This window comes from Lactuca saligna, chromosome 7 (assembly GCF_052625555.1).
Source record: "Lactuca saligna cultivar CGN05327 chromosome 7, ASM5262555v1, whole genome shotgun sequence".
Taxonomy (NCBI): Eukaryota; Viridiplantae; Streptophyta; class Magnoliopsida; order Asterales; family Asteraceae; genus Lactuca; species Lactuca saligna.
The window spans coordinates 128,623,329-128,641,336 of NC_136423.1; positions in this window are offsets into that span (position 1 = coordinate 128,623,329).

The window sequence follows — 18,008 nt, forward strand, 5'->3', positions numbered from 1 at the left end:
AAACAATTTTTTTTCATTTAAGATCATATAATTCTCATAAAACATTTATAAAGTCTCATTTATTTAATTTACAAACGCAACTCCTTGTTTGTTTGATTACAAATCCAGGATTCTCGAAACATAACTCTTTTGCAGGTGCGTACAATCAAGTTGGTGCCTTCCCGTGATCCTGAGAAAAACCTGAAACACATAACACATAATATGGTAACCACGAAGCTTAGTGAGTTCCCCAAAATACCACATACAACACATATTAGCCACTCAAGGCTATAACTGTGTTTGAACCTCTGATCAATGTGTCTCAGTAGGACCCTCCAATCCCATAATTTTGTGGACCCTCTGGTCCTAACTCTGTGGACCTTTCGGTCCTAACTCTGTAAACTCTGAAACATACATAAGAAAAATCACATAGAAATAATGCAATGTATCACATCATATAAATAGCAAAATACTCTGTCACATAACTCTAATTACCACTCTAGGTAAAGTATAGTGAGAAGACTCACCTCGGGAAATCTCAAACAGTCTTGAACTCGGAATACTGATCTAGCCTCCTCCTAATCACATAAATAAATTACTTTAATTCAATAATGGCTCACAACGGCTACATAAGTCTCTTACTATAATATCTAGAAGGGGCAACCCGATCCGACTCATCGAGTTCACCAAGGCACTCAGCGAGTTCCTTCCATGCACATGCTCAATCGACCTCCTGAGATCAGATCTGTTTCACCAATCTTTAGATCTGGCCTCCTAGAACCCAAAAGTCACGCAAAGGCTCGACCTTGATGTCCATGCATGGTATATTTTGCTCATTATACCATTATGACTCCATTAAAGCTTCATAGCTTCCAAACTCCATGTTTGCTCATCTATAATCTCATACTTTTGGACTCTCTGGACCTTACAAGGTCCAGATATACCACTCAAGCTTGGAACGGGGTTTGATGCATCCAAAACCCCATCATGAAGATAATATAAGCCCTAATTTCCAAAATAATAGATCTACACAATTAGGGAAGGAAAGGGGTCGAATATAATACCTCCAACTGAAGCCCCTTTGAATGAAATCTTCAAATCTAGCAATTTCCTTTGGCATTCTCGATTGTAACCTCCTCCTCTTTTGCATAATCACACTTATAAGCTCAAGATAGATCTCCCTCTCATTCTACACGATCAAGGACTCTTTAGGGTTGTTCTCTGGAAGATATGGCCGCAATTGGGAGGCCATAAGGTCCTTTATATAGGTCTCAAGCCCAAGGAATTAGGGTTTCCGTCGATAGTGCTGACTCGATGAGTTAGATACTTGACTCGTCGAGTCCATCCATTTGACATGCCCCTAGGTTGCGACCCAACTCGTCGAGTCACCCAATCAAACTTATGCGTGTATAGCAAATGTTATACCTCAGATATCGGGATGTTACCCCCATTCATACTTTTTTGTTTTAAGTTTTGGAATATTAAATTCACGAAGCCGATCTATAAGGGGCTTTGCACTTTTCACCTAGGGTTGAAATATTAAATTCTAAAACCCTAGTGTTTTAAAAAATTAAAATTCAACCCTTATACTATTATAATATTAAAAGATTTATACATATATATATTTATAAGATGAGTCAGTCTTACCGTTAGTAGACCTTATTCACGAAGCCAAACTATAAGGGGTTTTGCACCATATTTAAAGGATCATTGGCCTCCACAGCTGCCCCTTACAGCCTCTTGATAGTCCATAAACCCTAATCCATGTGTGTGCATCATACTTGTGTGTTTTAAGTTTTGGAAGAGGATAATTGGTGGGAAGAGCATGAAGAACAAGTGACTAGAAGCAAGGAGCGTATGGGATCTGAAATCTACCTCAGGTAGCATTTTTTGGAAGGTATCACGTCGTTTCCTTGACCTCATTTCATTCTAGATCTTATTGGGTTAAAGATTTGGGTGTTTCTTGCATAATAAGAAGCTATTATTGGGTATGAGCTAAGATCTGAATTCCACATTTAAGCATTTCAAAAATTAGTCAAGTTCATCTCATACATTTTTGGTCGGATTTAATCCCGTTGGAATATTTTAAATAATATTCATCAAGAGAACCAAAAATAAGGAAGTATAAATTTATAGTTGTCGTGTTTAACGTAAGTCGCGAAACTCCAAAACTTTGGAGTTTACGGACATAAACTTGGAGTTTACGACCGCAAACCCCAGAGAGTATAAATATGAAACTTAGTCATTTTCTTTCATTTTTCCAACTTTCACCTCAAGAACACTCAAGAAATCCTCTCAAGTATCATATTTCTTTTCCATAAAATCTGCCAAAACGTAAGTGTTTCTTGCCTAGATTTGTTCATATAACACTTAATCTAGTGTTTTTACAACACTTCATCCATGGATTTTCGATTTTGCTTAGTTCATCAAGTGTTCATCAAGAACACCAAGAACACACTAGTGTTTTTGGGTCCTAAAACACCCTTGGAAGCTTCCTCTAAGTAAGTATACCATTCCTAGCTAGTTATCTTCTTATTGTGCTTACAAATCCATGAAATAAACCCAAGAACATGTTTTTACGATTTGGGAATATCCCAAAACCGTAAACACCCCAAAAAGGGGTTTTGATGCCCCAAACTCCTTCCAATGCTTGCCTAATGAACTACGGACTTGTATGAATGATATAAGGACCCGAAACACGAAATGGATGGGGGTAAACATGGGTTTACTGCCGTAAACTCATGGATTTATGGTAGTAAACTCCCATTGAATGTTCAAAAACCGTAAACACCCTCCAAAGGGTGTTTAAGTGCCCTTAACACCTTCCTATGCTCGTATAAGTGACTAGAACCTTGCATGCATGAGTTAGAACCTACAAAACACAAGAGAAATGGAAAAACATGAGTTTACGTCCTTAAACCCATGTGTTTACGACCGTAAACTCCCAAGGGAGTGGTCCAAAGATCGTAAACTTCAAAAAGTGTCCATTTTGAGCCCTAGTCACTTCCTTAGCCCTTGATTCGAGTCTAGCATAATTCCTTGAGTGAGATAAGACCTTTAAACACCCCATGGCACCACTACCATGAGTTTACGGCCATAAACTCATGGTGTTTATGGTCCAGAAACCGTAAACACCCCTAAGGGCCACCATTTGAGGAGTAAACTCCAATGTAAGGTCATACTCTCTTTATATGCAACCCTAGATACTCCTAGCACTTGTGGTAAAGTTTTTCCATGCTTTAGGATGTCCTTACTTGATTAATTAGTTATTTAATGACTAATTGGATATTTAAATGTTTCATTACTTGTTAAATAGGATCGAGTGTGTGTTCAAGTCCTCTATTGACACATAGCATCCTATATCGTCCGTCCATCCGAATCACCCACGTCAGGTGAGTTCATACCCTTGAGTCAACCTTTTAAATGATTTTAAATGCTTTTAGGTGGGGGGGGGATACAAGTTGAAATATAGATTTATTAGATCAATCACATGTGATTAATAACTGTATAACAAAATAGATTTTGCTTGTTAAGCTGTCTTATTCAGCTAAAAGTTTTTTACTCTCATTTTCGAATCTCGTTTAAGGCATGAATATCTATTTTTAGATTAATAAATATTTTCCAAAGGTTTTCAAGGCTTGTTTTATAAACTGAAATCAAGTCATAAGTTCTTATTGATAGATTTTCCAAAGGTTTTACCAAAAGTTCTTTTATGCTTGTATATTGTAAAGTGCATGCCTATATATGTATAGTTATATAAGCAATGTTTAAAGGACTTAGGAAGGCTAACTTCACTTAAATTCCTTTTCCTTATTTGGATGTGGTTTAGAGTATCGGTTATCCGTCTGAAGGTCGTCTAAACATTGGTTGTATATCATGTATACATATGTAGTCATAAAAGTTCTCTCAGCCAGTTCATCTCCTTTGGGTAGCAAAGGCATCCTTCCATTATTCATATTTCTACAACCCTAGTAACTATTATAGGAATAGTTAGGAGATTCTATTTACTCTTTCTAGTACGAAGAATTCCACAAGAGTCAGTTCATTCGTGAGTCTATACTAGTACTATATTACTTTAAATAGAATGTGACACACTATTTCCCGATACGACACTTCATAGCGCCATCGCCATGTAACCAGAGTCTCCTGGAGGGAGAGCGAACATCATATGTATAGATCTATACGGGACAGACACTCCCGCACCCTGACTGCTAGCTACAATCCGAGCTGGTAAGGCCCATAGGTGACATAATGTCACTAACTCTACACATGACATGGAGGGTCATCGGTTACTCTACCGTCGATCAACATGGTTACATATGAGTTCACATTCAACCCTTTTATTCACCTTTAGACTGAGCCAGGCGTATTGTTCATTCGATACCCTCCTGGAGTCTATGTTTTATTCACCTTTAGACTGAGCCAGACGTATTGTTCATATGATACCCTCCTGGAGTCTATGTTTTGTTCACCTTTAGACTGAGCCAGGCGTATTGTTCATTCAATACCCTCCTGGAGTCTATGTTTCATTTGCTTTAGCCAGCAATATTACTGCTGAGGTATATATTATTTTCCCCTATTACTTTTACTTTTGATTTTCTCCCAATCCCTTTAAAGTAAAAATAATATTTTGGTAATGATAGTATTTTAGGGAAATTACTCCTTAAAACATAAAATTGTCGGGTCTTGGTAGAAGACTGCTTTTGATAAAGATACTTCTCGATTTAAACATAGAACGATTGATTCTTGGTAGAAGACTGCTTTTATTTAGAAAATATAGGATTTTCTGGAAAGAACTCTAATACTCTGTGGATTCTAAACTACCATCTTTCATGAGGTTATTTTGAATAAAAATGTGTATTTATACTAATGTAATTAAATACTTATGAACTCACCAGCATTATAAAAATGCTGATACTCGCTTTCAAAATAACTTGTATTCTCAGGTCATCGATAGATAGGTACATCCTGGGAGCTTTTGCGAAGTCAGCCTAGAACTAAGTTGCATCTATGTTATGTTCTGTTTTTACTTTGATGTTGCTATGAAATGTAACCTATGTAAAATTATTACTATTAATGCAATGGTTGTTGTACTTTGATTACTATACTGCATATGTTGTGATACTTGACATGACGTCCTCCACCCCAGAACATATTCCGCCGTTCTCGGTTTTAGGGTGTGACAGAGTGGCTGGTTGTACTCAACGAGTTGAGGTCAACAAGGACTGTTGACCTTGACCATTTACTTGGACTTTGACCAAGGGTTAACTAGTTGACTTCTGGGAGCATCTTGGGAAATTGGAAATATAAGTATGGTTCTATGGTGAATATAGGTGGTGGAGTTGTGTTAGTGATCCGAGAGTGGAGCTTATCACTTCAACGTGTCAGTTGCGAGGTGAGTTATCCTCACTACACTCAAGGGTCTAAGGCACCAAGGTTGGCCCTTTGTTTTGTTATTGGGATTGTTACTGTTGTGATATGTTAGCTCAATATCATGGTAGATAGGATGGTTATATGCTACTATGATCTGTTAGATCTGTATCTTGTTAGATCGGATGTGGTTATGCTTAGTGATGTATAGTTGGTCTGATTGTCTGTATGGTAGTTGTTATGCCAGCTAGTTAGATCTATAGGACTACCTGTAGTATTATGTTATTATCTGTATGTGCATTAGCTGTGTTATATATCGACATATTAGCTGAGATGGGTTGAGGTGATACCGCTCCGTGCGGTAACCAACAAACCCGAGATCATTCCAGATACGAGCTAAGGGAGACTCATATTGTGGGCTTGATGTCAATCCAGATGTGAGCTATGGGCCCGGAAGGCAATCCAGACTCGCACTGTGGGCCCAGAGGTTATCCAGTCTGTAACGCTGTGGACCCAGTACATGCTGTTATTTTTATATATGTTATGTGAAGTGTATCGGTATGTTGGCATTCCAACCCAATGGTTGAGGGTCTGGGGTATTCCATCCCGATGGATGATTCGACCCACAGTATGCTATTTGTTATTGTATGTGTATTATTGTGCGAATGGGTATTTTGGGGGTAACTCACTAAGCTTTCGGGCTTACAGTTTCAGTTTATTGTTTCAGGTTCAACGGATAACCGCATAAAGGCGAAGGCGTGACCATACACTTCCTCCATTGTTGATTATGATTTTTGGGAACTCTGATGTTTAGACTATTTTGAAAACAAATTATAATAATTAAATGGTTTTAAATGTTTTTAAAAGTTTTAAATTGGCTTAGATTTTAGGGATGTTACAATTGCTAGGGTTTTTCCAACTGGAAACCCTAATTTCCTATGCTTTGGCCCTAAGGATCTGTTGGATAAGGTGTCTAAGTCCATAACTATTTCTGGTAAATACTTGACCCGACCCGACATGGTCCATTTGGGTTGCATGGCATCATGCAATTGAATAAACTAAATGAGAGAAATAACACTTATGGTTATTAATATATTATAAGTTCTAATATATTAATAATATTATTTAATTAGTTTTGATCAAGAATTAATTCAGTGATCAAAAGATAACTAATTAGATATATGGGTAGATTAAGTAAATCTTCCATATCTTATATAGTAGGTTAAGAGGCTCCATGGATTTTCAAGTTGGGTTCCACCCATAGGATGCTCCACCGAGTTAACCCATGGATCAAGAAATGAAGAGTGATGTGCATGGAAGTACCCACTAATTTTAATATTTATAACCTAACAAACTTAGACTAACTATGCACTTATAGGCAGTGTACCTAGTCAGATTACAGTATAGCTTAGGTAAATCGGGTGTCGATCACAGGTAACGGTGGTGAATTAATTTAAAATATTTGATTATAGGTTGTAAGACACGCGCAAGAAATAAAGAAATGGTTATTGAATTTCAAACTAACAATTAATTAACAATTCTCGATAAATTAACAGGAAAGCAAATCTCTTCAGGTACTTTGGTTTAGATAAATTACACCTTAAAAGCATAGACAATTGCATACACAAATTCATTTATTCATGTTCACCGATTCCTAAAATGATTAGATTCGCGTTCACTATAAATAATCCTTTAGCAAACAAGTCAATTCAAACAGTGATCAGTTGATTAAACTAGCATGCTTCCTAGTGTTCAGTTCGTATCAAGCAAGACTTGTAATAATAGTTAATCAAATTACTAATTCAATTAACCTCTTGTTGATGGTCATCAAACAAGGCTCACACATTAACTTACTTATTCCCAAGTTAATCCTAGTTTCACATTCGTTATTCCTAGACTTATAATCTCGATGGTTATCAAAATGATAAGAGACAAGCAATCAAGCAGATGTTCATACAACTCAATTTACTTGGCAATTAACAGCAAATAATTATCATTAACACGTAAGGATCTTTTAACAAGCTTGGCAAGATAAATTAAACATAAACAAAAAATCCAATATAGCAATTAGTCCAATAATGAAGGTTTTATTTAATCATAAACTCAAAGTAAAAGGTTTTTACACCTAAATCAGAAAGTAAACACATAATAGTATCGCAATGGAATGCTAAACATTGTCACGTCAACAACCCACATGATTACCGACATGTATCCGCTCTCCAATCCTTCCGCTCTCCGCTCCCGTTAGCTTAACGGCCTTCCGGCCGCCTTCTAGACCCTTAAAACGACTTAACAGAAGTTAATTATCAACTAAATTAGGTTAGAAGTCGAATTCCCCTCTCTGGTCAGCTGATAATCATCTTTTATAACCCTTGTAACCGACTTACGTACGCTGGGCGTAACGAAGATTTACACGCGATTGGAGTTATCTGGTTCCAGTCGTTACGCAAGGCGTAAATGAAGATTACGATGGGCGTAACTCTAATTTAGCCATTACGCTTGGCGTACAAGTTCATTACGCGGGGCGTAAATGGCTCCTCCAGCATTTTTTCTTTCTTTTAGCCTCTAAGCCCGATTTCTGCTTCAGTCTTTTCTTTTGTGCTCTATCGACAACGAATAGCTGCAAATCATAATTCAAAGCATTATAAGTACTTTTTAGTTCTAAAAGAGAATAATAAAGGCCCAAATATTAAGATATAATGCATATATATATATATATATATATATATATATATATATATATATATATATAATACACATATCAAAGAGTCATGGAACATTAGGGTTTACCTAATGCAACACACTATATAAGCAATGTAACTCTCCCTAAAATCGGGTACACTAAGAAATAAGAGGGCTTGGCCTATTTTGCATGTGTTAAAGTATTCTATCAAGTTTATTCTTTGCATTTGGTGTTGTGTGAAGCATTTGAGGCATCACACTTGAGGTGCTAGGCTCACAAGGTTTCAAGGAACACTTTCAACATCAAGGTATGTAGTTCTATCTTTTATACAAAGAAAATTGTACCCCATGTATGCTAGATAGGTTCATAACCTTGGAAAACAACTTTGCATGATTATTAGACAAACAAAGATCCAAGGTTATTAGGGTTGCATGTACACTTAGGAAGTGTTAGAATGCTCAAAACCCATCAGTGGTATCAGAGCCAGGTTTGTTTGTTGATTTTTGTGCAAACTGCTTGGAAAAATCGATTTTCTGTTTTCTGCTCGTATGAACTCGCCTAGTCAATGGGGGGACTCGACGAGTCCATGCACAAATGCAAGCTACTCGTCGAGTCTGTTCTTGCACTCGACGAGTAGAGGCTGCTGTGTTCAGAATTTTGATTTTAGTTGCTGGAAATGGACTAGAAACATTACCCTAAATTGTTTTGGTACTTGAAAACATGTTTTATATGGTGTAATGTTTATGCTAATCCATTTACAATGACAATTATCAAAATTACAAGTTTTAAGTGTAATTTTTGATTCTTGAAAGTGGTCATATTCATGTTCTTGTTCTTATGATGTTTAGATGATCATAGGAATTATTTGTAACCTGTGTGGTAGATTAATTCATGGTCATAATGTGTTTTAATTGAGTCCATAACTTGTCCTCAAGTTCTGGAAAACCAAAAGTCACTTTGTTAAAAGCCATTAAAATAACACATGAGTTGTAAAAATGAAGAGTCTTCATCTTTAATACTCTATTAACTCATAAGTTACAAGAAATGAAAAGTTTTGAAAGTTTACAAAACTTGCCCTCAAGTTTTGGAACAAGTAAAGTCTTGATTAAAACTTTAGTTCCAACCCTTAGAATTTTAAAAGTTAAAATTCAACCCTTATACTTATAATATTATAAGTTAATAATATATATATATATATATATATATATATATATATATATATATATATATATATATATATATATATAAATATAAGATCAAAGTCGTCTTACCGCTAGTACGCCTCATTGACGAAGCCAGTCTATAAGGTGGGTATAAGGTTGCTGCCCATAAAATGACAACTTAATGGGTGTCCACTCTCACCCACCGCTTGCTTGACTGGTGGAGGGTCGTTAGCCGAACGGGTAGGACAAGGACTTATAATTTCTCATTAAAAGTATAATGATAATTATAAAGTAACTAAATGTTTTATTAAATTCCCAATCTTAGTTACTTTAGGAAAAATGTGAATAAGGTGCTAATCCATGAAATTACACTTTACACTTTCTCTAAGTCATTAGTGGAGCGTGTGTGATTAACCGACACACTAACTTGAACTTAACAAGGTAGGTAAAGGGTGACTTAATGTTTATCACAGTATCGATGGAGCGTGTGTGGTTAACCGGCACATCGATTGAGGGATAATACATTAAGGGTACCAAGTAATTTGCATGGTTACTTCACACCTCGTTTTGTGATCCTCGGCATCCCAGTCACAAAACTTGGATGGCATACTCGAGATTGAAACATGCCTTTGAAAAGTTCATTGAATCTCAAAAGAATCTAGGAGTTTCTAAGAACCAAATTAAATATTTTTAATATTTCGGCTTTGGTGGAAATTGGTGAATCGTCATTCACCTACCTTTCAAATATGTTATTAATTAGTTTACGACATACCTCTTCTAAGTATAATATATTGTGATTGGGTCCTAGACTTAATACTACATTTGGGTGTTTTATTAAGGACTATCTCTATTTCTAAACTAAACATTTCTTCTTTTCAGATGTCTACAAACACTGCTGCTTCTGGCTCTAATCCTAATGGCTCCTTTTCTCTAATGAACTTGTGTGGGAAAGTCACTTTTGATGGATCCAACTTTAATGAATGGATTAGAAACATCCGAATGATTACCCGCTGTGAGGACAAAGAATATGTCCTCGATAAGGAGCTTAAGGAGATTGATGAGACAGTTGCCACTCCTCAAGAGATCGCTGACTTTAGGGCACATGAAAGGGATGCCACCAAGGTGGCATGCATCATGATGGCCACTATGACAGCCGACCTCCAAAAGTTCTACGAGGACTTCTACCCTTTTGAAATGCACCAAGATTTGATGGAAAGATACCATCAAAGTGCAAGACAAGAGAGGTATGAAATCATCTCCTCCATAATAAAAACCCGAATGAAGGATGGTGAACCCATCACTGGCCACATGTAGAAAATGCAAAGATTTATGGACCGCTTGCTGAAGCTTAATGTGAACTTCCCCAAGGAGCTAGCAATAGATATCATTTTGCACTCCTTACCTTCATGTTATGATCAATTCCGCATGACATACCACATGAACAAGGAAGAGGTCACTCTCAGTAAACTTCAAGGACTCTTAAAGACCGCGGAAAGTGGTCTTAAGGGTACGACAATTGTTACTACTCCTACTTCTATCAACTCCGCCCCTATCTTGGCAATCGGGAAAGGACGAGGGAAGAAGAGAAATAGTTCTTCGAAGGGTACCAAGGCTAGGACCCTTGATGGCTCTTCTTCAAGTGGAACCAAGAAAGGTTTCGTCACTCCTTCTTTTGACTCAAAAGAGGCTAAATGCTTCTAATGCCATGAAAAGGCACATTGGAAGCGGAACTGCCCAAAGTACCAGCAAGATATGAAGGATGGGAAAGTCAAACCCAACCATGCAGGTATTTACATTATCTTATCTAATAACTCACCCCATTCTAACTCTTGGGTCCTTGATACCGGTTGTAGTATTCATATCTGTTCTGATCTGCAGGGATTAAGAAGAAGTGAGAATGTGGAGCAAGGAAGAATAAACTTGATCATGGGAAACAGGAAAGCTTCACCTGTCACCAAGATTGGAGTTTATACTTTATCGCTAAGTAGTGGGTTTAGTTTAGATTTGAATAAATGTTGTTATTAAATGGCAAGAAATATTATTTCCTTTCATGCATTGTATAAACAAGGTTTTACCTTTTCATTTGATAATGAAGTTGGTTCGATTAATGTTTTCTTTAATAATATTCTTTATTTTAAAGCATTACCTTGTGATGGTGTGTATGAAACTGTATATGTGGTTGATAACTTAGGAAATAATGTTTTGTGTATTGATTCTATTAATAATAATAACTTGGATAAAACATCATTATGACATTGTCGTCTTGGACATATAAGCAAGAAACGCATAGGCCAACTCCAAAAGGATGGAGTCTTGGAGTCATTTGACCTAAAGTCAGATGATAGTTGCAAATCATGCTTACTTGGAAAAATGACAAAGTCGCCCTTCACAGGTTCTTGTGAGAGGGGTGAAGGTTTGTTGGATCTTGTACACACGGATGTGTGTGGACCATTCAAACATGCCACACGGGATGCTAATCGTTATTATTTGACTTTTACTGATGATTACAGTAGATATGGATATGTCTATTTAATCAAGCATAAGTCAGAGATTTTCGAGAGGTTTAAGGAATTTAAACAAAAAGTCGATAATCAATTGGGCAGGAACATTAAGATGCTTCGATCCGATCGAGGTGGTGAGTATCTTAGTTTAGAGTTCCTCGACTATCTTAGGGAATGTGGGATTGTCTCACAATTGACACCTCCCAGGACACCGTAGTTGAATGGTGTGGTTGAGAGGCGTAATCGAACCTTTTTGGATATGGTTCGTTCCATGATGAGTCGAGTTTTTCTACCAATCTCATTCTGGGGGTATGCCTTAGAGACTGCCGCCCATATTCTTAATCTAGTCCCTACAAAAAAAGTTGCCAAAACTCCTCACAAGATGTGGACTGGTAAAGTACCCAAACTAGACCACATCAAGATTTGGGGTTGCGAGGATTTTGTGAGGCGCGAGTCTCATGATAAGCTAGAACCCCGAAGCGAGAGGTGTATTTTCTTTGGGTACACACAAAGATCCTTTGGTTACCTCTTCTACAGACCTAGTGATAATGTGGTCTTTGTAGCAAGAAGAGGAGTCTTTCAAGAGAGAGAGAGAGAGAGAGAGAGAGAGAGAGAGTTTATAAGCCAAGGAGACAGTGGGAGGAAAATTGACCTTGAAGAACTTCAAGAGTCAAGTGGTGAAGGAACTTCAAACCCTAGCCCTTAACTTGAGGAGGAAACTCCAGTTGAGCTAATTAATGAGTCTGTACCTCTGAGGCGTTCCACGAGAGTTAGGAATGCACCTGAGCATTACTATGGTTTCCATATTACTACGGAAGGTGAGACACTTATTAGTGATGAGACACTAGTAGGTCTGAATGGACCTAACAGCTATGCGGAAGCCATAGCAGGCCCTGAGTCTGCTAAATGGAAAGAGGCTATGGATAGCGAGATACAATTCATGTATGACAATCAAGTTTGGAACTTGGTTGAGAATGTACCAGGTCGTAAGACTGTAGGGTGCAAATGGATCTTCAAGAAGAAGACCGACATTTATGGTAATGTACACACTTATAAGGCTCGACTGGTTGCAAATGATTTCTCTCAAACTCCTGGAGTGAATTATGATGAGACTTTTTCTCCAATAGCCAAGATTAAGTCTATTAGGGTTATGTTAGCCATAACTGCAATTCATGACTATGAAATATGGCAAATAGATGTCAAAACCACTTTCCTTAATGGAAAGTTGACTGAAGATGTTTACATGAGTCATCCAGAAAGTTTTGTCAGTAACTAGTACCCTAATAGAGTGTGTAAGCTTGAGAAATCAATTTATGGATTAAAGCAAGCACCTCGCAGATGGGTTCTTTGCTTTGATGAGAAAGTCAAGGAATTTGGTTTTTCTAGGAGTGAAGATGAATCTTGTGTGTATGTCTAAGCTAGTGGGAGTATAGTTAGTTTTTTGGTATTGTATGTGGATGATATACTACTCATAGGAAATACCATCCCAACTCTACAGGAAGTTAAGTCCTGGCTTGGGAAGTGTTTCTCTATGAAGGACCTAGGAGAAGCTGTCTATATTCTAGGGATAAGGATTTTGAGAAACCGGAGTAAAAGACTAATTGGACTTAGTCAAAGTACCTACTTGGACAAGGTGCTGAAGAGATTCAGCATGCAGAACTCTAAGAAAGGAGAGTTACCTATCCAGAGTAATGCCAGATTGAGTAAAGCTCAGATTCCAAGTACTGAAGCTGGGATAGCATAAATGAGTCAAGTACCTTATGCTTCGACTGTAGGATCGATCATGTATGCTATGATGTGTACTCGACCTGATGTAGCCTTTGCCTTGAGCATGGTTAGCAGGTATCAGGGGAAACCCTCACAAGGCACAATGGACTGCGGTAAAGAATATCCTCAAGTACCTACGGAGGACTAAGGACTGGGTCCTTACCCTCGGTGGGAGTGATGACTTGAGAGTTATAGGGTATTGTGATGTTGGTTTCCAGACTGATAGGGATTATTTCCACTCTCAGTCGGGCTGGGTCGTCACCCTAAACAGAGGAGCAATCACTTGGAAGAGTTCCAAGCAGGAAAAAGTGACTGATTCCACTTGTGAATCAGAGTATATAGCAGCAAGTGAGGTAGCAAAGGAGGCTATATGGCCGAAGAACTTCATATGAGACCTTGGAGTTGTACCAGCTATAAAGGAGCCCATGGAAATTTTCTGTTATAGTGAAAGTGCTATTGCCTTAGCCAAGGAACCAAGGGATCACGGGAGATCCATACACATCGACATAAAATATCATTTTATCAAACATCACATAGAAGAAGGAATCCTCATGGCAAAGAGGGTATCATCGGATGAGAACCCATCAGATCCCCTCACGAAGGGACTGAGTAGGGTTAAGCATCTCCAGCATGCTCGGAACATAGGGGTGAAGGATGATATAAGTTTTAGTAGTTAGATAAATTATGAATTTTGTAAAGTGTAATTGACATTTGATGATGAATAAAAGTTGTGTTTATTTATGAGTAAAGTGTTACTATCTCTTTTTAATCGTTTACTATAATTTCTTTTGCATGTTTTGACTTCCAGAATAGTATGTTGTGGTTTCACATATTATTCAAACTTTCCACAGTCAGTCATATATTGGAAGTAGATTTGAAGTAAGACCATCATGAAGTTGGTTGTAGGTGTCAGGATATAAGACAACACTTCATGAGTGCTCATAAGTTCTGAGTACTGGAATCAACCCACGCTCACTGGAATCACTTCATGGAATTTTATCTCGAGTGATCGTGAGACGGTAATATCATATAAGTCTTCAAACCTAGAGATATGATTTGTTGCCTATGAATTGATTATGCATTGATTGTACGAAAACGCATTGGTAACTCGATGTTATAAAACTTGCTTTTTTGTATAATTCAACTAGTAGTAGAAAAAACATATGAGTCAAAGTTTATCTGTTCCTTCTTGGATTAGAAGCTGATATCTGGGCCCCTCGATGATTTTGTTTTGACCTATATACCGGGCCCAGTCAGAACTAAGTTGATGTGTTCAATTAAGTTCTTTGTCAAACAAATCGGGAATCGGGAAACAAACTGCTGGATAATAAGTAAGACATTGTTCCATGTAATTGTCCGGCTAATATCTTGAACAAAGGATTATATGATCACTTATCTTAAATGACGTATCAACATCTTCTCAGTTTCGAGAGACCTTGGAAGAGCTACGATTGTCGATTGGTTCCTGAAGTATTGCAGTGATAGTTATTAGACTTATCCAAGTGGAAGACTGTTGGATAAGGTGTCTAAGTTCATAACTATTTATGGTAAATACTTGACCCGACCCGACATGGTCCATTTGGCTTGCATGGCATCATGCAATTGAATAAACTAAATGAGAGAAATAACACTTATGGGTATTAATATATTATAAGTTCTAATATATTAATAATATTATTTAATTAGTTTTGATCAAGAATTAATTTAGAATTAATTAAGTGATTAAAAGATAACTAATTAGATATATGGGTAGATTAAGTAAATCTTCCATATCTTATATAGTGAGCTAAGAGGCTCCATGGATTGTCAAGTTGGGTTCCACCCATAGGATGCTCCATGGAGTTAACCCATGGATCAAGAAATGAAAAGTCATGGAACATTAGGGTTTACCTAATGCAACACACTATATAAGCAATGTAACTCTCCCCAAAATCGGGTACACTAAGAAATAAGAGGGCTTGGCCGATTTTGCATGTGTTAGAGTATTCTCTCAAGTTTATTCTTTGCATTTGGTGTTGTGTGAAGCATTTGAGGCATCACACTTGAGGTGCTAGGCTCACAAGGTTTCAAGGAACACTTTCAACATCAAGGTATGTAGTTCTATCTTTTATACAAAGAAAATTGTACCCCATGTATGCTAGATAGGTTCATAACCTTGGAAAACAACTTTGCATGATTATTAGACAAACATAGATCCAAGGTTATTAGGGTTGCATGTACACTTAAGAAGTGTTAGGATGCTCAAAACCCATCAGGAACATATGTACCCCCATATGGAAAGCCTTGGACGAAAATTCTATGGGCTCCCTATATACTTCCGTCCATCCTTTACCAATAGGATCCATTAGCCCAAACTACAACTATTAAAGATTTAGAAAATCAGTCCCCGTTCTTTTAATCAGTCTCTTTTGATCACTAAATCAATTCCAAATTAATTTCTGATCAATACTAATTAAATAATATGATTTCTCAATTAATATATTATTCTTATAATATATTAATAAATCATTTATCAACCTCTTTCTTATAATTCATCCTGTCAAGTTGCTACAGTGAAGGCAACCCAAAAGGACCATGCTACTATCAGGTTAAGTACATACCAATTATAGTTATGGACTTAGACACCTAATCCAAGAAACCTATTTTAAGAAGGCCCAATATCCAGAAAGGCCTAAAAGATCCAATGGTCCATCCTAGTCCACTTCTGGTTAATTGTCAAATGCCTAAAAAGTCAACAAAACAAGAAAGGTCAAACAGGCTGAGTATGCTCCGCGTACTTAGCTGGTACGCCTAGCATACACCCTTTGGTGCTAGTACGCACACCGTACTAGATGAGTACGCCCAGTGTACCCCCTGAACCCCAGTCTCCTCCATTAAGCACTTTGTCACTTAAGTCCTTGCTCCAAACTCTCAATTCTGATTCCCATAGATGACTTATTACATAAAGTTGGCAACTTTACTTGCATACATGGCTTAATGGGACTATAGAGCTCAAAAGAGCTTAATGAAAGGTCTTAACACATGCATGAGTCCAAATAAAACCATAAAGATTACATTTTTATGCCTTTGGGACACTTAAAATGTCCAGATCTACAAGATCAATCCTCTAAACAACTATAGCTCACAAGAACCACCAAAAGAGGCTAAATCAACTAAGAACAAACCCAAAAGAAGATCTAACCGAAGAGTGAGCAAGATAGAGACTGTATACCTTCAAGATCACGAAATGATGATCTAACTTCTGGATCTCTAAGCTCCTTTCAAGATAGTGAGCTTTAACATTCTCCTTCTCTTGCACAAGCTACCACAAACACTCTTCCAAGCTCCTAGACTCACTTAGGTAGATGAAAGGGGATGGAGGATGACTTAAAAGACCCAAAGAAGACCTTAAAATTATGTTTATATAGGATACGAACCCCAAAATTAGGGTTTTGCTCTAAAGGGAGTACGCCCCATGTACCCCTTATTACGCCCGACGTAATCTAAGACCATTCGTGACCACTTAACCCTCTACACCCCACGTTCTCAATGAGTACGCCCCGCGTTCACAATGAGTACTCCCCACGTACTCATTGAACCTCTAAAACCCTAACTTCACTTGGCTCTAACTTCTTTGTTCTAAGTCCGCTTCCGAGGAACTTTATATCCACAGAAAGGTGACGAGAAGCCCTACACTTCTAACAACTCACCCTCCGCCTTAAAACCTCCTGAAGAGTAACCCAAAATTCATGAAGACCCGAACCACCTAAATTACCATTATACTAGTTGGCTTTGAAACACAATCAAACTCATGGATTAGTAAAACCATAACACCTAAATCCAAAAGGGCCAAATCCTTTCTTCCCCAAGGCCCTAAGCCTCATGACCGTTGATGATTGGGTCACAACCCCGAATAATGAAGCAATCCGAAACTGAGTGTTACAAAAAATGAATTACCAATAGTTCTAAAATCCCAAAAACATGTCATGTGAAAACCATTGTATTATACATCAAAAATAACGGAAGTCTAAAACATAAATATATGAGATGCTCATGCATTACTATCCAGTTGGAGTCTTCTTAATACCAAAAGCACAACCTGAAAATCATTTAATCTACACTCGCTCATAACACTTTCGTTATCACTTTGTACTCTATTCTATTTTCGTGATCAATCTGAGCTTAAAAAGGTTATTTACATGAAGTGTTTATACATTTACATTTGATTTGATTCATTTATTGATTTCATAACTCATCAGGGTAAATATATGTCTACATTTCCCATTAGAAAAAAAACACGCCGCTAATAGTACTTTATGGTCACCGACGAATTTTGTTGTGAGTGAGTAATGTATACAAGTCATTCTATAATAATATTCTCGTCACTAAAACTATTTTATGGTGACTCATTACCTTCTAATTGGTGACAAAAAGTACACAATAGTCATGTAAAATAAATTAAAAGTTACTATATAAGTATGACAACCCGCAAAATGCTAGTGGGAGTAAACTATTAGGGTACGAGCCAACAAATTTAATCTTACCGGAGAGCTTCAAAATGACCCT